Source organism: Macaca fascicularis, chromosome 18, assembly GCF_037993035.2.
Source record: "Macaca fascicularis isolate 582-1 chromosome 18, T2T-MFA8v1.1".
NCBI lineage: Eukaryota > Metazoa > Chordata > Mammalia > Primates > Cercopithecidae > Macaca > Macaca fascicularis.
In genome coordinates, this window is record NC_088392.1 from 8,940,904 (window position 1) to 8,956,075 (window position 15,172).

General features: G+C 37.0%; 1 long non-coding RNA gene across 1 annotated transcript; it reads left to right on the forward strand.

The window, feature by feature from the left end:
* The first annotated feature begins 1,585 nt into the window (after window positions 1-1,585).
* LOC123569995 (uncharacterized) lies at window positions 1,586-7,922 on the forward strand. The gene is made up of 4 exons (XR_006693905.2): window positions 1,586-1,730; window positions 5,353-5,389; window positions 5,731-5,869; window positions 7,689-7,922. It is a non-coding gene; the product is annotated as an uncharacterized lncRNA (long non-coding RNA).
* The last annotated feature ends 7,250 nt before the right edge of the window (window positions 7,923-15,172 follow it).

Consider the following 15,172-nt stretch of genomic DNA (forward strand, 5'->3'; position numbering starts at 1 on the left):
TGTGTGATTTATAGACCTCTTGCAAACATTGATTTTATTGAAATGTTCTTTCTTGTTGCAACCTTAGCATTTAACTTCGTTTTGCTTAAAATATAAATGTGCATAACTCTAACACTGGACTACTACTGAGCATTAAAGGGTTATTTTTGGCACCCTTATATCATTGTTGAATGTTGTCAGCGTTTCCACTCTTTGGAATAGACAAGGTGAACAACAGACTAGTTGGTATTTAGCTGTTTTTACTGTGTTTGTTTCATATTATGGATTATTTATTTTTGGCCCATTGCAGTGGTTCAGGCCTGTGATCCCAGACTTTAGGAGGCCAAAGGAAGAGAATTGCTTGAGGCCAGGAGTTCAATACTAGCCTGGGAAATGTAGCAAGACCCCATCTCTAAGAAAATAAAAATTAAAAATTAGCCAGGTGTGGTGGTGCACACCTGTGGTTCCAGCTGCTTGGAAGGCTAAAGCAGGAGGATTACATGAGCCCAAGAGTATGAGGCTGCAGTAAATTATAATCATGCCACACCACTCCAGCCTGGTTGACAGAGTGAGACTCTGTCTCAAAAACTGTAAATAAAAGTATAATTATTTTAGGCCTTTTTGTTGAATTGTTTGCTATTAGTCTATGCATAATTTAAAAGGAAGTATAATGATTAATTTTGCAAGTGAAATATGTCTTTTTAATTATATACTTTTTAAAATCTTATTTTCTATTTTTACATCATGCTTTAATTCAGATAAGAATTTACCCAGCATCAGGATCATATAATATGCTTATATCATTCGGTACTTCGTGTGGACTTGTATTTTATTTCATTTAATTTTTATAACGAAAGGATTTAGCTATCTCTAACTTATTTTGCTGTGAGTATAAGTTAGAAAAATCATTTTTTTATGTCTCATGATTGTATTTTTCTCAAAATATTTTTCTACAAAGTGAGCTGACAAGCTGAAGACCCAAGAGACGCAATGGCACACCCTTAGACCAAGAGGGCTGATGGTCTGGTTCCTGTCCTGATGTTTGAGTCTGAATCCTCTCTTGCTCAAGGGAGGGTCAGCTTTTATGTTCCAGTCAGGCTTGCAACTGACTGGATGAAGCTTGCCTCCATTAGGGAATGCATTCTGATTTTTCTCAGTCTATCAACTTAAATGTCAACCTTATTCAAAGACACCTTCACAGAAACACCCAGAATAATGTTTGAACAAATATCTGGGCACCCTGAAGCCCATTCAGGACACATAAGACTAATCATCATACTTATTAATAAATCATATGTGGTTCAATATTTTAAATATTATAAAAATAAAGCGATAAAATGTCAGAAGAAATTACAGAACATTTGTTACATTGTTCGTTAATAAATTTTTAAAACAAATTGTAAAAGCCAGAAGTATAAAGGAAACCATGAAATAACATAAAAATAAATTATTTCTAGAAAGAAAAAAAAACCAGAAACATGTTCTTGGACAACATTGTGAAATGTATGTATGTGCTCACTTGTGACTTTAAGATTAATGTTCAATGTTTTAATGTAAAAGTTAACCATAAACACTTTACAGATCTCTGAATTCAGTATTTTATTTTTAATATTTTAGAAGCTGACTCTACCAGAGACCCAGTTCTTGAACTTTTAATGCACATTTGGAAATCCACTGTGTTTAGTTGGCTTAGATTGTAAACTTCAGGAGAATAAGAAGTGTATCAATTATGTTCCAGTTTCTGGGATGCAGTAAGTATCAATAAATATTTGAATTACTGGATCAATGTTTTCAAGTATAGAAAGCGCTTACTCCCTGGACAAATGTGGCACTTTATTTTTTCATAGTTAATAAGTATGCTGTTTATTGTTTGCAACTTATTTTCTGCTGAAAAATTCTATTTAATATTGTATAGGTAAATGAAAATGTGTGTAAAATTTAATTGAATGACTCCCACAAGAATGCTCCTTATGTATTTGAAAGAAGTTAAAAGGGAAAAGAACAACTCATGAATAGGGTTGACTTTTTTTTTTTTTTGCTATTTTTTTTTTTTTTTTTTGGTGTGTGTGTGTTGAGCTATTCAAGGGAAATAGATCTGAAACTTACAGGAAGCCATTTGTTCATCTTTGTTGACTGTAGACAGACCCTTTTCTTTTGCTAGTCATGCATGAGAATAGAAACAAACATGATGCTTCTAATATATTATTTTCAAAAACCCTGCCAGCTTTATTATTCTACCAACTACTACCAGTTAGTGAAATAATTTATTATGGTGAAAAGCTAAACATAAAATAACACAATTCTATTTTCTTCAACATCCTAATAAAAATTCCATTTTCATGCTTTATATTTTACCAGCCTTGCTTGAAATTGTATTGTTTAAGGAATCCTGTAACACTTTCTCATATACCAAATGCTATCACCATTAACCTAAGTTTGCATGTTATTTTACTATGAAAATGATTTGAATAGTAATTTCTAGCCTAAGGAAACTAAACCAAAAATTTACCTTTTATACAACTCCTACTGCAAAACTTATTCAGAAGAGAAGGTTCACTTTATTTATTTATTTAGTTTTGTAATGAGGCTACAAATGAAGGAACCTCATCTCCTGTGATATGTGTGTGTGTGTGTGTGTGTGTGTGTGTGTGTGTGTATAGGTGTTTGTGATAGCAGTTTCCCTTTGTCTGCAATTTCCCTGTTCACTTCAAATTTATTTCATCTATTCAATACTTAGATGAGAATAAAAATATGATACTATGTGAAGGAAAGGACCTTTAGTAAAATATAATCTTACTTTTTAAATGTCAAGAATATCATTTGTTTCAAAATATTGCAGAGAAAATAGGAAGGTGTGATGGGATCCTTGGGTGTCATTTTGCCAGCCAGAAGCCTCTGTGGCTGGTGGTACCTTTGCCAGAGTTTTGCTCAGGCCAGCTGGACTTGTTCTGCCTACTTGGCCTGCAATCTGCTCTCGGCTTGCGCTACCAGGCTGGATCCCAGCCCTGCCAAGGGTGAGCCAGGCATGGAGCAGCAAGGGATGCGTGAGTGAGTGAGCATGGTGTCTGGCTGTTGTTCACAGCCAGGCACACCAGCTGCAGTGGGGTAGGCAGCTCCAGGTGACAGCATAGGCACCAGTTCCCTGTCAGGATGCCGCTGAACCAGGCCTACTGCAAGTGGCTTCCACTGGACACCTGGGAACGTGGTGGTGCCTGGAAGCTTGGAGACTTCAGGAACTGCAGAACCCCCAAGAGGGTGTCATAGCCCTGGCCTGGGGAGCTCCTAGGTCTGGGCTCCCTGAAAGGCTGCACCTCTTCTCTCCCTCTCTCTTGTCCTTGCTTGCAAGAGGTGAGTGGTGGGTGGGTTGGGGTCCCTGAAAGGCTGCACCTCTTCTCTCCCTCTCTCTTGTCCTTGCTTGCAAGAGGTGAGTGGTGGGTGGGTTGGGGGTGGGCATGTTTCAGCAGTTTGTGTTACAGCTCTTTCAGTCCCACCATTCAGCAGGTCCCCAGTTCTTAGGAAGAATTAAATATGCAGACAACTGGGGGATGAGTGAGGCAAAGAGGTGCTTTATTGAGCAATAGTACAGCTCTCAGGAGAGCTGAAGTGGATACCTCCTATCCACAGGCCGGTCATCGCAATGAGTGCAGCTCTCCGTGGAGAGGAGACCCAGAGCAGGTAGCTCCTATCCACAGGCAGGTCTTCCCATCCATCATCTGCCTGAGTCCAGCTGAGTCCAGGGTTTATATGAGCTTCGGAGGAGAGGAAGTTTGTGCTGATTGGTCCATGCACCCCCATAGGTGGACCCAGAGAAAGCACCCTAAGTTCTCACTCTGGTCTGCAGAACTGGCAGTCCAGCCCTCATGCTTCAGGCCCTCCCTGGCTTGACGGTGGGCCTTCAACAGGGACCTGCCTTTTTCTGCCCAAGAGCCTGTCTGCTTCCTGTCACCATCTATATGTCATCTATGGAGCCCAGGCTGTTTGTATGGAGGGGTGCCTGCACTCTCTCCTGTACTTGTCAGTGCCCAAAGCCCAGAGGGGACTGAGGCGGCAGGGGACTGACTTGTCAGAGCCTCCCTGAGCATGCACACACCCAGTTGGGTCATGACAGCATCCGGGCTCGGCTTCAACTTTGCTCTGAAATCTGAGTGGGTGCTGGGAGCAGGGAGAGTCCAGGTAGCAGAAGGAGGCACTCTCAAGCCTGCTGGGGCAGGGGGGATTCCTGGGCCCCCGAGAGCACAGGAATGCCCATGTCTGCAGCTGGGGTTGGGAGGCTGCAGCTGTGCCTGGAAGTGTGGGGCTGCCGCCCCTCCAGCTTGGAAGTGGGCAGGGCTCCCGCCTTTTGCCTGCTCCAGCTGGCTGGAACACGCAGCCCCTGTGACGCCTCCCCCAGCGAAGCCGGGCTCTTGGCAGCGGCCGCTCCAGGCAGGCTGTGACTGCCATCAAAGGGAGCTAGATTGGAGGTGTGGATAAGACAACTGAATGTTTTGATTTTCTGGTTGTCCTCACGGGTGGGAGCCCACCGTGACTGCTGAGTGCGGAGTGCTAGAAACTATTAGCCAAATACAGAAGCAAAGAACAGACAGAAGGCTTCGCATTGAGCAATGAAGTTACGTAGGAAATTAACAATACCTCTTGCAAACTGTGTCCAAAATTTTTAAAGAGCTTGACTGGTATACATTCAATGTATAGTCACAGTATTTGTAGTGGAAGAGAATGGGGCTGGAAGTCAGGCCACCTGAATAGAACCTTTATAAATTTTAATGAATTATTCAGACGTCTGTGGTGTGCCTCAGCTTCTCATCTGGTAAATAAAATTTTCACACACAGCTTGGATATATCAAATTATATATTTACAAATTTTTATTAAAATTTTTTTGTAGGATTTTATTTATAATATTATGTATGCATATGCTTCTCTTTATATACACAGTTATAATTGATGTAATTTCTTATTCTGAGGAAATGCTTGCTTGCAGAAGAAAAACTAAACTAAAGGAATTTATAACAGAACTGGGGTAGGCATTGTTGGAATGGATTTTTAACTGGTTTGTCAATACCTTAGAATAGTTTGCACTCATCTTTTTATTACAGCACACACATAATAAAGATACAAAATACCAGTTTTCAAAGATTTGCTGAAACACCTTGTTCCCTTTTGCTTCTAAAATATGAACATCATTCACCATGAGTCAATGTATTCTCACTGTTGCTTCATTGCACAGTCACAAAGTCAAAAATGGGTATAGGTTCAATCAAAGATTTAAAAACAGATATCCAGAAAATTGTTTATATATTTTCAAACATTTTTTTTCTTCTCTTTCTGTTAACTTTGTTTCCTTCCCTTTTGTTATGTCTTTCTCACGTTCTTCTCAGCTCTTCTAGTGAAACCACTGCAAGCAAAAGGGAAGAGGTGTGTGGAGTGTAAAATAAGAGCTCTCTGGAGTTATTCCAGAAAATATCATGTAAAGTTGTCATCAAATTTAGTTCCCTGACTCACTTAACATGGTTAAGAATATACTCTATTAATAGAAATAACTCAATTTACCTGTACTGTCTTGAATAAATTACCTTCTTAAAAAATCCCTTTCTTCATTTTTTCTTTTTCTAATTACTCGCAGGAAGATATATCTTATTAAGAGATTTGTTTGGAATTTGGATTTTGTCTTCCCTTGCTACCCAGCATTTAACTGAAATTTAATTGTTGTTTTTGATGTGTATGTGTTTGCTATTTTTCTGTGTATATTTTTCTAGGGAAGTGTGAAGACAGACAAAATAAAACACAACCTATGAAATTATAGCTTTCAGTTTTGCCAGAATGATGCTCTATTAATGCTCAGGGCCTCTTAACTTCTCGCTTAAAACAAAGTGGGGAAAAATCACCAACTAATAGGTTTCTATTATATTAATTACGGTATCATGGGCATTTACCAAAACAAACATTTTTACTCTCAGAAAATGGCATCTTAAACAGTCCAGTTTTCTTGAAAACTTAGTAATTCTTCATAATGAATGCTCTTTTGTGACTTCTTTTTATTACTAACCCACATAATATTTCTATATTATCTAGTTTCTATGTTCCCTTTTCATCCCTTTTTTCTTGCACCATGGTGCTAAATTGGATGGAGATTTGATGACACACATTTTCTATGTCTTTTAATATCAGGGCTTATGTTTTGTTCTGGAATCACTCTTAGCCTTGAGTGTTTTATATTAGCTCTGTAACTCCCCAACCTCACAAAGAAACCAAAGCTTCTTTCACATTTCAACACAATAACGTGCACTTCCTTCTGGTCCAGGATTCCAAGCATCTGTGTGTCCCTTCCCTCAAGATGGAATTGTCTCTGGTCTCCACATTCGTCTCAGTTGGAAGTCGCATTCAGATATTTTTGATTTATGGCTGTTGTTGGAACTTCCGAACTCTGTGTCCTCGATAGCCTCCATGCCTAGAGTTTTATAATCCTTTCTCTCCTAAAACTTTTTCTCGCAATTTCGAATTTCCTAGAACTTCAATCGCAAAAGGATTGAATCCCTCACTCCCATCTGTATTCCAGGAGCACTGTCCCCACATCTGCTTCCTCTGATGTTCCCTTTCCATCCCAGTCTTCTTTAATGTAGACACTGCTGACTTTTGAAAACCTTGAACTGCTCCCTAAACGCTTTCTTTTTCTTCTCTACCACATGTAGGGAAAAGCTGTCATCTTTGCTTTCTTTGGTTTCTCATATACCCTTCCAAATGGAGCTCAGTGAAACTCCTTGGCAAACCACATGGGATCAGTATTTCTGATTCTGACAAATTATTTTTCCAAATAAATGCTGCCCTTATTAAGAATATTTTGAATATTTTTTATATTTTAATATTTTATTAGATATTTTCTATGTATTTAATTTTCTTAATCTATGTATGTAATCTTACCTACTGCTCTGTCACTGCATCCCAGCTTTCTTATCCATGCCTCTGTGGTTTTCCAAGCAATTCCGCAATTCCCTGACACCATTTGGTTGTCTTACAATTCAGTTAAATTCTGACACTTAACTCCCTGGAGTTAGTACAGATCCCCAAAATTAACAGCTCAGTCACACAAAACTGATCCACTTCAGACACTAACCACAAATGTGTGCCCAGGCTAAGTAATCTTCTGAGTACAAATTCAAAGGTTCCCTCAGATTTGGCAATTTGCTATAATGACTCACAGAATACAGGAAAATGCTGTCCTTACTGTTACAGGTCGTTGTGAAAGATCAAAGTACAGCAAGATGAAGAGGTTAGGACAAGGTGTGGACAGGTCATTCGATCTCCATGGAGTTGGAGTATGCCACCTTCCTAGCACTTCAATGTATTTGCCAACTTGAAAGCCCTCCTTGCCTCATTGTTTCAAAGTTTTTATTGAAATGTTATTTAACAGGCATGATTAGTTAAATCTTTAGCCAATCTACTCTTGCGCCAACCACCAAATGTCAGCCAAAGGTGGCCAATTCTTCAAATCTTGTTCCAATATGGCAAACACAGCTGTAACCAACACAGCTGTTTCTGCACCTCACTTTTGTTTTATGTACCTCACTTTCCTTTCCCTGTCCTTAAATCTCTGACCACTAAGCAGGCTGAAATTTCCCTGAACCTATTCGGCTTTGGGGCTGCCCATTTCACAAACCATTCTTTGCTCAATTAAACTCTTTTAAATTGAATTTGTTTACTGTTTTTCTTTTCACAGAGGTTTATTCCATATACTTAGTAGAATATATGAGTTTTACAAATTGGAGTGATAGGCATTGATTTTGACACATCTGGAGAAAGAGTGATCAAAGAGAAGTGGCCCTGGAGCTCTCCCCATGAAAAGACTAAAATTTTAAAAAGATGCTGCTCACCTAAAACTTATCAATAAAGTCAATTATAGTTTCAAATTGGTAAATTATTTTATGGAAAAACAATAAAAATATGAAATAAAATTAATATGTATTCTAATGCCTTTCAGCTTGAATAAAATTGCAGTCAATAAGTTGGTACCAGAAATGATGTCGTAAAAAGCACTTGTGGAGAAGAATACTATAAGAATACATATTTTCATTGAACTCCAAGTATCAAAATGTGTCTATTCATTTCCTGTTTTTAAGCCTAACTGGTTTACCTCTACAAGTAAGCTGACTTATGAAGGTAAGTCATGAACAGTAGCACTTTTTAAAAATGGTAATCATTTTTCACTCTTTAATATGGTTGTCCATAAACTGGCTGTTCTTTCTCAGGTATTCCCTTCCTTCCACCCTACTGCATTATTCAGTGTTATTTCTGAAGGCCATGAAGTCCTAAAGTTTGTTGCTATTTTGCTGTTGGTTTTATGTCCATGTGCACTTGTAATGAGAGGCATGGTATCTTCCATTTTTATTTTTATTTTTTATTTTACTTTTTGTGAGACAGAGTCTCACTCTGTCACCCAGGCTGGAGTGCTGGCATGATCTCTGCTTACTGCAACCTCCACCACCCGGGTTCAAGCGATTCTCCTGCCTCAGCCACCAGAGTAGCTGGGATTACAGGCACACGCCACCATGCCCAGCTAGTTTTTTGTATTTTTAGTAGAAACAGGGTTTCACCATGTTGGCCAAGCTGATCTTGAACTCCTGACCTCAGGTGATCCAACCGCCTTAGTCTCCCAAAATGCTGAGATTACAGATGTGAGCCACTGTGCCCAGCGGTACGTTCCATTTTTTAAATGACACTGGATTCCATTTATACTGTTGGTTTTGCCAATTGCCAATTGACTTCATTGGAAAACTCCTTAGTGAATAAAATCTCAATGGCCTAGGCAGGGTATGACTCATCTTTCAATACTAAGTTGTAGGCATAAATCATTCCCAAAACAACGTTTACAATAAAGTATTGATTATTAGTAATTATTTATGGCAAATATTATCTAATTAATTACAATTATATATACTACTGATATAGTAATTATTTTATATAATCGATAATATATGCTAATGTATGATTATCATCTAACAATTTTTATAATATGTGTTTATATAATCATTTTTCATTATTGGCTGTTATATCCTTAGTTGTATCTTCATCATAATAATACACCATTTTTACCATAGGATGTGGTAAATGTTGTTGAATAAACCAACAGATGATAAATGCATAGATTTCAAATTTGAGACCATCCCACTCTAATATATTGTTTATCTTTCAAAGAAGGAAGTAACTGGAAGCTTAATAGATTGGAAACAATTCAGCTTTCAAACTTAATTGCAGAAAAGATGATGGTTAGATAAAGTTAAGGAAAATAAAATGCTTATAAAAAATGTATTAGCAAAGATAAAGCCTGTTACTGGAAGAAGAAAGAAGTTTTTCGCTAGTTTCAGTTTTTTGTTACCTGAATGAATATCCTTTTAACCAATAAAGAACCTCAAGAATGAATAATGTATTTTTGTAACCCAAATTAAGATGTTACAGATAGAAGAGAAGTTATGAACCTCTATCTCTACTCATAAATATATATAAATACAATTCCAATTAGCACTTCAGTGAGAGGATCACTAAAAATTATAGCATATCACAAATTACTTGGAACTGCAAAGCATGCTAATTCATATTTTGGAATAAATTCTAGGTTTGTCAGAATGAACTTAAATCAATTTTCATATTTCCCTCTTTACAGTGACTTTCAAATCATGAGATATTATCAGATGGAAATTACATCAAAGACAAAATTAATCTTCATTTTTCAGTTTAATGTATTGCCAGTAGATAAGTTATATCCCTTTAGATTTACCACTAATTATTTCACAAATAAAATTCAAGTTGTTACTGTCTGTGGACATACCATCTAAATTAAATTACTCACAGCTTTTGAAAAATCTAAGTTATTAATGTGCACATATCAGAGTGCTTGCTTATTTCTCTTCATTATACATGATTTATGCAATTCATTAGATTGTGGTAATTATCATTTAAGACTCATAAAGCTCTTGTTTATGCAAGCTTTGCTGGTGTTGAAGTGCATACTGATGTACAAGATAGGTTTGATAAGTTGTATATACAGGATAATGAAGCCATTCAAATTATCTTTAAAAGATAACTAGATGCAATGTATTTTATTTCTGATAAGACTGGAAATGATTTATAAAATAATTATTATGTACTGTGTGTACTGGGGAGTTAGAGAGAAAAAAAAACACTGGGTCAATTTTGGCTTATTGTCTCCAGATTAAACATAATGCTGGAATAGGTGACTAGGGCTTCCCAAACACACAATCTAAGTTAACTGAAATTACCTCTGAAGGCTGCGTTTTTCAAATGCTGCAGTTACCATAATGAATGCCTATTTTATCCATAAGCCAAAAAAGTCATGAAGTTACAAAACACAGATTTTTAAACGTATCCTAACACATTCATGTTGTATGCTATCAATTTCAACATTTAAAATGTTTACTTCTTTGCTTGATACACTCCTTGATCCACTAACTTAAAGATTACATTCACTTTTCTATTATTGGTTAAAAGTGGCAATGTGTAAAAGTTAAGATAAATTTTTCATGATTGTGACACAAAACATCATCACTCTCATAAGTCCATGTTTATATGAAATTCAGAACAATAGCCTAAGTATTTTGTGATAGTTCGGAGGTCCTTGTTTCTTGCTGGATTGCAGTTAGAACTCATTTTCAGATCCTCAAGTCCACCTGCACCCTTGGCCTACAGCCGTCTTCCTCCAACCTCAAAGCCAGCACTGAGAATCGAATCTTTGACTCTCCCCTTGGCTTCCCTGGCCAATTGTATCTCTGACTCCAGCTAAAGAAAGTGCCTCTAAGAGCTCAGGTGATTAAATTGGATCCACTAGCATAATCCAAAATGATGTTTCTATTTCAAAGTCTAGATGCTTAATTATATTTGCAAAGTTCCTTCAGCATTACGTAGATTAGTGCTTAATTGAATTGCTAAGGTATAGGAATCCTGGGTTTGGATTCTTCAGAATTCTGCCCATTGTACCTATGCATATATTTTTGTTTTTTTTTTAAAAAAAGTTTTAAAAATTATTTTTCCAGCTTTACTGAGGTATAATGAACACATAAAAATTGCATATATTTCAGATGCACAATGGAACGATTTGATGCACTTATATGTTGTAAAATAATTACTATATCAAATTAGTTAACATATATACAGTTGGGAGATGTTTTTACATCCAATCTGAAAATCTGTTTTTTTAACTCAGTGTTAGAACATTTATTTTTTTAATTACTATTAAGCTTTTGGAAATACTCAACGTGAATATTGATGTCCTGTTTATTACTTTTGTTTTACTCTTTTCTTTGTCTTTTTTATTATTAGAATATTTTTATTTTCACCATCTACTATTATGTATAGTTATTATAGTTACACATTGTTTCTTTTTTTTTTTTAGTGAAACTTCTAGGAGTTGAAATATAGATCTTTACCCAAAGAAGGCCTACTTTTAATTATGTTATGCCATTACAAGTATAATATAGGAACTTAACAATGTTATGCTTTGATTCCTTGATTTTATGATTTCGTGTCACATGTTTTATTTCTAGATATGCCATAAATTCTGCTAAACACTGTATTACTTTTTGCTTCAATAGGTACTTGTGAAATAAATTGAAAATGAGAAAAATGTCTTCTAATTTACCCCATTTTACTATTTTTCACATTCTTCTGTCTTTTCTTTAAAGTGCTCAGCTGGAATATTTTCTTTCACCCACCAAACTTCCTTCCACGGTTATTGTCATTCATTCTGTTAAAAATTCTCTCTTCATGCTTGTCTCAAACAAAGTACTTATTTTGTCTCATTTTTGAAGCACACTTTCATTGATTTGTTTTATCTTCCACACTTTAGAGAGCTCATTCTCTTATTTTCTCACTTTCTATTTTGTAAGATCCTGAAGTTATTTTTTTCTTCATTCTTGTGGATGTAAGGTATTATTTTTCTCTGGTTACTCTAGGGTCTTTCTCTTAATCACTCTTATCAGCAATGTATTATATCTTTTTGTGATTTCTTTGCATTTTTTTTCTCTGAGGCAGGATAGGTAGTCAAGGAAATAACCACGTCCTTGGGATGTGGCAACCATGTCTATAGCACTGTCAACACCCAGAGCCCCAGCACTGGCATTGCGGTCAAGTTCGTCTATGCAGAACTATCTCAGTAGGGACTTCTGCTACTATCTCTCTCCTGTAGGGAGAATGCACATTTTGGTTTTTCTTGTCCTCAAACTGACTCTTTGCTCATTATAATAATGAAGACACACCCCTGGGTGGAGATTGACGATGCTAATGAGCCACGCAATGTGTGAACAAGCACATACAGCTACTGTCCATGTGCACCCAGAGGACCACCCACAGCATGCTTACCAGTAACACCTATTACTCCCTTAGGAATAATCAGGTAAGACTCCGATAAAGAGGGTCTCCCTAGTGCCAGTCTTTGCTGACTCTCAATCAGCCATCTCTAACTTGTCTTTCAGAGTGTACTTTCACTTTTACACTTGGCTTTCAGAGTGTTTTCTTTTCCAAGAAACTGATTTTTGCCCTTTTCTACAGCTGTGTGTCTCTTTAAATTCTTTTAAACCAAGAAGATAAGCACCGAGGTCTCTCAGTTGCCATCAACATTTGTTTTGTTGAACATCTTAGACTTGTGGTTTTGTAGTCTTAATACAATTAAGAAATTTTCAGCCAATATTACCTGAATTATTTTTCACGTTCCTCTGACCCCCAGTTTGGGTCTACAAGGAAATATAAATTACACCATGTAATGTTATCTCACAGTATGATGGTTAATACTGAGTGTCAACTTGATTGGACTGAAGGATGCAAAGTATAGATCCTGAGTGTTTCTGTGAGGATGTTGCCAAAGGAGATTAACATTTGAGTCATTGTGCTGTGAAAGTGAGACCCACCTTTAATCTGGGTGGGCACCATCTAATCAGCTGCCAGTGTGGCTAGACTATAAAGCAGACAGAGAAGCGTAAAAAGGTGAGACTGGCTTAGCCTCCCAGCCTACATCTTTCTCCTGTGCTGGATGCTTCCTGCCCTCAAACATCAGACTCCAAGTTGTTCAGCTTTGGGACTCAGATTGGCTTCCTTGCTCCTCAGTTTGCAGACAGCCTATTGTGGGACTTGTGATTGTGTGAATTAATACTACTTAATAGTATTAACTGTTAGTTCTGTCCCTCTAGAGAACCCCGACTAATACACTCAGATCAAAGACTTTCTGTTTTCATTTTCGATAGTTTATGTTGCTATGTGTTCAAGTTCATCGATCTTTCATTCCATAGTGTCTAATCTACTATTAATCCCATTCTGTGTTTGCAATCTTGAACATTTTAGCTTTCCTTTCTTAAAGTTGAATTTGGGTCTTCAATTTATCTTCCATGTATTTCTTTATTATGCTCATATTTTGCTCTGCTTTCCTAAATGTATTTGAAACAGCTGATTTTTAATGTTCTAATGTATTGTTTCAATGATACTGCATATCTGGTATATGGATATTTTATTAATTGTAATTTCCTGCTTGTTTGGGATCTGATAGCAAGTTGTTTAATTTTTTTTTTTCATAGGTTTCTTCAGGAACAGGTGGTATTTGATGACATGAGTAAGTTCTTTAGTGGTGATTTGTGAGATTTTGGTGCACCCATCATCCAAGCAGTATATGCTGAACCCAATTTGTAGTCATTTATCCCTCACCCCCTCCCTCCCTTTCCCCCGAGTCCCCAAAGTGAATTGTATCATTCTTATACCTTTGCATCCTCATAGCTTAGTTCCCGTGTAAGAGTGTGAACTTACGATGCTTGGTTTTCCATTCCTGAGTTACTTCACTTAGAATAATAGTCTCCAGTTCCTTCCAGATTTGATGCAAATGCCATTAATTTGTTCCTTTTTATGGGTGAGTAGTATTGCATTGTTCTATCTATCTATAGATCTATCTATAGATAGATATAGATATATATGTAACTATATATATGTAACTATAGATATCTATCTATACCTATAGATAGATATCTATATATATCACAATTTTCTTTATCCACTTGTTGATTGATGGGCATTTGGCTCGGTTCCATACTTTTGCAATAGTGAATTGTGCTGCTATAAACATGCGTGTGCAAGTATCTTATTCAAATAATGACTTCTTTTCTTCTGAGTTGATACTCAGTAGAGGGATTGTTGGATCAAATTGTAGTTGTATTTTTAGTTCTTTAAGGAATCTTCACACTGTTTTCCATAGTAGTTTTATTAGTTTACATTCCAACCAGCAGTGCAGAAGTGTTCCCTTTTCACCGCATCCATGCCAACATCTATTATTATTTTTTTTATTATAATCATTCTTGCAGGAGTAAGGCGGCATCGCATTGTGGTTTAATTTACGTTTCCCTGATCATTCGTGAGGTTGAGCATTTTTTCATATGTTTGTTGGTCATTTGCATATCTTCTTTTGAGAATTGTCTATTCATGTCTTTAGCCCAGTTTTTGATGGAATCGTTCATTTTTTAAATGCATGCTTGGTAATGTTTTATTGGGAACCAACCCTTATGAATTTCACTTTGCTAAGTGATGAATTCTTTTGTGTATCTTTAAATCATGTTACACTTTGTTTTGGGACTCAGTAAGTCATTTGGGAACAGTTTGAACCCTTTTGAGGGTTGTCATAGGACTTCTTAGATTGAGCTAGAAGGCCCTACCCTGCCACAAACCCCATTCAATATTTCTGGTGTTAGGATTTCTTTCTGATCTAGCGGACAGAATCACAAGTTCTTCTCAGCCCTCTGTCAGCCCCAGCAACTGTTCTGCCAAACTCTTTTTAGGTTTTCTTTTTGTTTTCTGGCCTCATGTAGTTTCCTCATACATATGAGTTGATCAGTTTTTAGAGATGTGCAGCATCTAGAACTCTCTATCTCCGAGTTGCTCTTGTCTCTGATACCCTGCCCTCCAGTTTCTATGTGCCTCAGTATTGCTGAACTCTAACCTCTCATCTCAGTTCATGGAAACTGTGGGACTTGGCACTACAGCCTAGGGATGGTCTCACTGCATTTGTTTCCCTTATCAGGAATCACTGTCTCGTGCAACCTCTGCCCAAAGTTTGGAATCTATGGCCCCATATGTTTTCTTTTTAAGGCAAGTAATTTAAGACTGAAAAATATGTGCTGTCTCTGGTGGTCCCCCATGGTCAACTGTTTTGGACCAAAA